The sequence below is a fragment of the Eumetopias jubatus genome, unplaced genomic scaffold, assembly GCF_037043125.1.
Source record: "Eumetopias jubatus isolate StellerSeaLion01/CBP00866 unplaced genomic scaffold, mEumJub1_p1.0 scaffold_9, whole genome shotgun sequence".
In the NCBI taxonomy this organism is placed as follows: domain Eukaryota; kingdom Metazoa; phylum Chordata; class Mammalia; order Carnivora; family Otariidae; genus Eumetopias; species Eumetopias jubatus.
In genome coordinates this window covers 4,937,236-4,944,416 of record NW_028274815.1, presented here as the reverse complement: position 1 = coordinate 4,944,416, position 7,181 = coordinate 4,937,236, and positions in this window count along the sequence as shown.

Here is a 7,181-nt window from a genome sequence, read left to right as displayed (position 1 = left end):
GTTATGCCGTGTTCAAAGTGCACAAGGGTATGTCAAGTTTGGAGGAAGGAATTAATTAAAAAAACTCTCTTCATTGTTTTTGCAGTATTTAGGACTTTATCATTTGTTTCCATCGTGACTATATGGCAGTTGTTTTGTATTGTAAATATTCTAATAGAAAAGACACAGTTTGGGCAGATCTACCTCAGCACCCTGGCACTGGCTCATCCCTAAAGCTCAGTCAGTGCACTTACAGTGACAGTTAGGAAACCTGATTTGTAGTGTTATCTCAGGATGAAATATGTAATACTTTTGAAGCTTTGAACTCAGGGTCTGGGGTGTTTGTTGTGCGACTTCAAGTTCACAAATATGGGCGCTCCTTTGGTAGGGTGGATAAGTGACCTGCTCTATCCTCCTGTGGGATCTGCCATGGTCACCGTGATGTGAAGGGGGAGGCAGAGGGGAGGGGGGTTTACCCAGTATCTGCCCTTTTGCCTGGTCCTCCCATCATTCACACTTAGCACAGATGGGGCTGTAGTGACAGTAGAGATTGGAAGCAGCTGAACATGAACTAATGTGATGACATTGGAACCAAAATATGTTTTCTTGTATGCAGAAACATCTCAGACAGTTGGCAGTGGCCCCATCCTCACACCCCACCAAAGCCTCATGAGCCTGGAAATGAGCGGCCCCTGCTCAGGTCAGGCAGAGGAGCGAGGGGTGGGCAGTGGAAATGAAAATCATTTTCTAATTAGAAACTCAGGCTGGCCTTTGACCCTTGTGCCCAGGCAGGAGTCTTGCCATGTACAGTAGAGCTACAGTAAGGGTCCTCTCTCTTCTCTTTAAAATCTGCTTCCCATATGGCAGAGGAAACCTAAACGGGTTGCCTCTACATTCCATGTCTTTCAAGAACACAGACATGAAAAAATAACAAAACTTTTTATGATAACAGTCATCTTATGCTGTTTTCCATTTCTTCCCTCTGCGAGGGGCCAGGTGGCATGGCTCTAAGACAGGACCATCACCTGGCCTGCTCGGAACTAATATGAGCAGTAATAAACTTCTATTACAATCCCACATTGATATTTAGGTTTATTTGTTACCACAGCATAGACTAAACAATTCTGACTAATGCACTGTGGTAAAGAGGAATTTGTTTCTGCTCTGTGAAATATAGTTGCAGTCCCATATGAGGATGGGGGTATCAAATAAAAATATTGATTGTTTGGAGTTTAAGACACCTAGAAATATAAAGCATTAAATAGTCACTGCTCATCTATATGCCCAATGTGGAAACCAGAGGATTTTCAAGTATCACATGAAGTGATAAAACCGTGAGGTATTCTGGCCCGTTACTAGTCACTTCCGGGTTCATTCCTTACATGTCCTAGGTTCTGTCACAGGGCGTGCCAGAGAGAGGATCACCTCTCACCTCCAAAATGTTACTTTCCTTCTTGCTAGAGCAGCTCTTGTCCTCAGGAGCCTTGCCTACTTCTGCTCACTGTCTTGAAAAGCCACCACTGGCATGAAGACAAGCCCAGGTTTGCCTGCTGGTGGATGGGAAATGACACAGAATGGAGACTGATCGCTCTGCCCAGACTGGAAATCCTGGTCAGCCAGCACAGCCCTCTCCATGGAACTGCCTGGTAGCGCGCAGTTTATGGCAGACCCATGGGGGAACACAACTGTAGGCACAGTGACTCATCCTACCACAGACCTATGAGCTAAGTAAATGCATATTGCCTTAAGCCCCTAGGCTTTGTGGTTATGTCACTGTGGCCATAGATAACCAATATAATGATCATAATAATTACAAAGCCCTATTTATCCAAAGGGATTTCCCTTTAGAGCATCTTTCCCCATGTGATTTGATTTTCACAACATTCCCATCAAGTAGGTATTTATTCCCGCACCATTTTGTCTAAAAGGAACATCTGGGTTTGAGAGTTTATGTAATATCAGAGCAGTGGTAAGTCAGTAAGTAATGAAGCCTGTTGTCAGGCCTCTGTGCTCTGCCTCAGGGCAGGAGGATGCATCCTTCAAGGGCTCTATGGGCAGAGAACGAGGAGGAGTTGTCCTGTGCCGCTATCTGCCCCTCAGCATGCTGGCCCTGCAGGGCTCCTGGTGGTTAGCAGCCTTCTTAAAAATCCCCCAGAAACCTCCCCCAAATGTCTAAGAAAGCTGAGCTTTTACTTTCAGGATTTGTCTATTTTCCTTTTATGCAGTTAATAAATACAAGAAACCCAGAGGTGATCTCAGTCTTTGGGGCTTAGGCTGTCCACGACTCCCTGAGTTTTAGGAAACTAAGTCCAAAAAGAGTGTGCTAAATTTTACTGGAGGGAGCACATTTTCCCGAACATGTAACGGAGCGTTCTAGAAGTCTTCCTAGACGACCAAGGCTCGCGGCAATGCTGTGAATAGAGGCACACAAGGCAGGATTGCAAAGAGCGCACCCAAAAACCCGTCCTTCCACTCTATCAAGTGTCAGAGTACCGTCTCAGGCTTCAGCCCTGCGCAGCTCCAGGGACGGCCACCTCATGCGTGGGGCAGACTGAGGGCATAGGAGAGAGCCCATTCTTTGAGCAGAATTCATTTCCTGTGACATCCTCTTTATAAACACAGTTGCGCTGTGTGATTTTGAAACAAAACAAAACAAAACAAAAAACAAAACAATTTATTCAATGTATTTTCTCTTACAGTCAAAAACATAGATGCTGATGTTTTACAATCTATCTCTCCTCTCTCCGCCCGCACCAGCTTTATTGAGATGTAAATGACATAGACCGTTGTGTGAGTTTAAGGAGTGCTTTTTAAACCTACAAATAGTATCTACCTTTAGATTCAGTGAATCAAATGCCAAATTTTTGTTGCCAAAAGTTTGTTGTTTTGTTTTGCTTTGTTTTGTTTCTAGTTCTTAGAGCTTGAGACTTGCTGGGGACATGAAACTCTATCTATATGTACACATTTTCAGTGAGGGACTAAGGACACCAGGAGTCCCACCATCAAGATATCAATATAGTGAACCATAGCAGAAAAATTTAAACAGCAAACTTTAACTTCCTTCATGTTAATTTCACACGCTTCTTTCTGGGTTAACTTGATTACTTTCCTATTCTCTTGTTCGACTATATCTATATTTAAATGGCCATCCAATTTTATCCTAATTCAACAATGGTACTTTCAGGGCACCTGGAGTGAGTTCAACGCCAGTGAATTTATAATGGCTGATAGCATTGCTAAGTACATGAAGAGGAGCCATCATATATAATTCTACCATATTTTACAGTGGAAGCAAGAGAAATTTCCTTTCACTGACATAAAAACCCTATAATTCTTCCAAAAGCCAAATAGCCAAACCCCAGAAAAGGTGAATAGCTAAGCACACGGCTAAGAGCTCCTATTACTAACACTTTCGCTCTTTCAAAAAAATTGACTATAGTGCATGGTCTTACACACAGCAGAGTATAAGCATGGCTAATGACAGCCAAGTGACACTTGACAAAATTAAAGTCCATTTTCCTAAAATTGTTGCTAGGTTTCAGCAGCCATTAATTTGCAGATCCAGGAAAATTATAGCAGGGCTACTTTCCTTAATTGAAATTAGCAATTTTTATGTGTGGAAAAAAAAGGGGATCAACATTTTTGCTTCTAATTCTGACACAAGAGATATATAAGTTCATCGCAATTTTCAGCAAAAGTATGGAGGAGACTCTGGACTTGGCTATAGCTACCTGACATGGAGGAGGAAGTGGGTTGCAGAGAACACACATCGAGGTACCTCTGAAGCTGTGTCAGTATTGGCTTTGATGAACACGGTCTAGAGAACTTGCTGCAAATTCTAAAGGCAAGTCACTATGTATTCTTCCTCAGTAACATTCTTTAGGTTGAGTTGTGGCTTTAGACTATTGATTTTGGTCTATTATATTTGTATTACACTAAATATATATATATATATCATATGACATAAATGACATTTATGATAATATATATATTATATGACATATATGACAAACTAAAATATGTATGAATTATATTTATATTTATATAATATATAAATATATATATATATTTAGTTTGTCTAATGTCACTCTCTCTCTCAAGATATATATATATCTCCCCTTGGTTTTGGGTCTCTGGAGAACACTGACCAATACAGTTATCTCTTATGATTCCTGACTTACAATTAAGGAAACCAAAGGTCAGAGAGGTGATATGGCTTTCTCAAGATCACAAAGTGGAATCAGAATTCAAATTAAGACTTCACATCCAGTTCTCTGCTGGAGTTGGGATGCCCAGAGCAGTCTGGCTATAATTTTAGGGAGTTATCCAAGGAGTTATCCAGATAGTCTAGCTGTGGGCATCAGAGAGTGCTATCTGTAAGAAGCAAGAACCAGGTAAGAGCACCTGATCTGAAGGAGTATCTACTTTCTTCTCTTCTCTCTCTCTCTTTCTTTTTAAAAAGATTTTATTTTTAAGTAATCTCTATACCCAATGTGGGGCTCGAACTCACAAGCTGAGATCAAGAGTTTCACACTCTACTGACTGAGTCAGGTGCCCCATGGAGTATCTACTTTCCTTTTTTCTTTTAAATTAAGGATTTATTTACTTATCTGCAAGAGAGAGAGAGAGAGAGAGAGTGTAGGAGCAGAGGGAGAGAGAGGATCCCAAGTAGACTTCCCACTGAGCGTAGAGCCCAAACGAAGGCTTGATCTCACAACCCATGCGATCATGACCTGAGCTGAAACCAAGTTGGACACTTAAGTGACTGAGCCACCCAGGAACCCCTGGAGTATCTACTTTCTACAAGCAGGAGAGGATCGTGTCATACTAACAGCCCTACCGGATATAGAGGGATGACTGGATATATTGGAGGGCAATTAGGAAGCAGAGGAATTTCTGAGGAAATGTATAGAGATGGGGCAAGTGTGAAGTGCCCTTAGGACCACATGTGATTAAATAAAATTAGAAGTAGCGTGGGAGTCAAGCAAAGAAGTCTGCACTTGGTTCATGTATTTATAAGTATTTATGGAATACTTGGGCATAATGTGGAACTCCTTGAAAAAAGGGTGAGCACAAATATAGAGTTCATATTCTAGTGGAGAAAATAGACAGTGGAGAAATAATTACACACACAATTTTGTTATTACAGGTATGATAAACACTGTGAAGATGGAATTGCACAGATTCAGAAGAGAAGCCTTGTCTAGAGTGTTGGGAAAGGCTTCTGGAAGGAAGTAGTATATTATGGAATAGGGCAATGGTTTTTAAACTGCTTTGCAGGATGAGCTACATAAAGCAGAAATGTTCTCCTAAATGGAGTAGTTTGATTTTTTTTTTCTCCCCAACTGGCAGAAACAAATTTAATGAATGGAGAGGATTTTCTCACTTCTAGTTTTTCCTTCCATAATATATTTTTAATCATGGCACCTGCTACTACTTCTCTATGCTAACAGATGACAAATGAATGAACACGTTGCAAATGAATATTAATGAAAAACCATAAATAATGCATCATACTTATTTAGACAGGTTTTTTTGTCATCATTATTGTTTTGTTTTGTGGGACCATGTGCCTTTTTTTAATGCATACTAACATTGTCCTAGTTGAGAGGATGGAATTAAACACACAAATGTCACAGTATTCCGCAAAATGCACCAAGAGTCGATCTGAGGAACCCTGTGGATGGCAATAGGAGTCTGTTAATTCTCTGTACAAGGAAGAAACGAGGTAGGGAAGTCTAGCATTTACCAACCACCTCCTATTTTTCCTGATATTTATATGACCTCAATTGTCTTTTACAATAATACAATGAGGTGGGCATCGGAATTATTAGTATTTTGAGATGAGAAAAGTGAGACTCAGCGAAAGTCAGTGACTTGCCCAAGGGCATGGCATTAGCATGTTGCAGAGAGTGTGAAATCAGGCCTCCTACTTCAAGACACCTGTATTAGTGAGCTAAAACCAACAGGAGATAGGCATATATATACACGGTAAAAAGGTGTCAGTGAAAATCTGTCATGCACAAAAGTGTATCCTATTTTCATCAAAGTGAAAAGAAGATACAAGCTCCAGGGGGAGCAGGACTGATCAAATATCAGACTGACAAAGAAGAGCTTGCTGAGGACCAAATGTCGATGAGACTTAGATTCAGTTGGATCCTTCTCAGAATGAAGTACTCTTTTTATTTTAAAGTACCCATATTTCAATATACTGAAAACCGTGTCCTTTGCAATTACATAATTTATGATGGAAATTTAAATACAACTGAAAAAATATAACAAATCATGTAGATTTTTAAAACATGTTTCAGAGCAGAGGAGCAAACGTTCTGAGAAATGCTGCTCCATGGGACCCCTCTCACATTCACCTTCTGTTCCACCAGCCACTCCACACTACGCCACCCCCCACCATGCCACACCGCCTGCCACCGTAGCACGTCCCACTACTTACCACACCACGCTACGCCACACACCATCACACACTGCTCCACATCACACCACGTCACACTGCGGGCATTGTTGGGTGGCCCCGACTATCCCAAGTGTGACTGGATGTGTTTCCAGATGACATAGCTCATGCCTCTCTCACAGAAGTGTTCACATGGTCTTTAGGAATCCCATTCTTAGAAAACAAAGCCTTTTTCTTGGCTGAGTGCTATCACAGAGCCTGGCATGGAGACAGTCTGACAGAGCTGCACATCCACAATGCAAACCACATGGGAGGAAATGCAGATGAGCCGCAGTGAGAGTGAGTTCTCAGGGTGATGTGTGATCAAGCCCTCACAGAGGGTAGAACGCTACTTTTGTTCCCCGATGCATCTCTGAGGAAGGGGGCAAGAAGGTCAATATTGCATGATACTATTATTTTCATGTTGTTTACTTAATATAGATGACAAGAGGGATGTATGTGTTCCCTCTTATACCAAGTTTATTCCAAAAAATATTTTCATCTTCCTAATATCTCAGGGTATAACCAATATCACCTTCTTTTAGTGGTGCTAATTTGAGTAGTGCTAAATAGAGGTGTGGGGTTTGAAACCGGGTAACAGTGTAATGCTTGATGTTGTCACTTAATGACATGGGACAAGTCACATTGGACAAGTTTCTGTCTTGGTTCCCCATCTGCCTCACAGAGCTGTGAGTGTATGAGAGCAACATGAAAACCTCACAAACAGTTGGTGTCCAATAAATATCAGTTCACT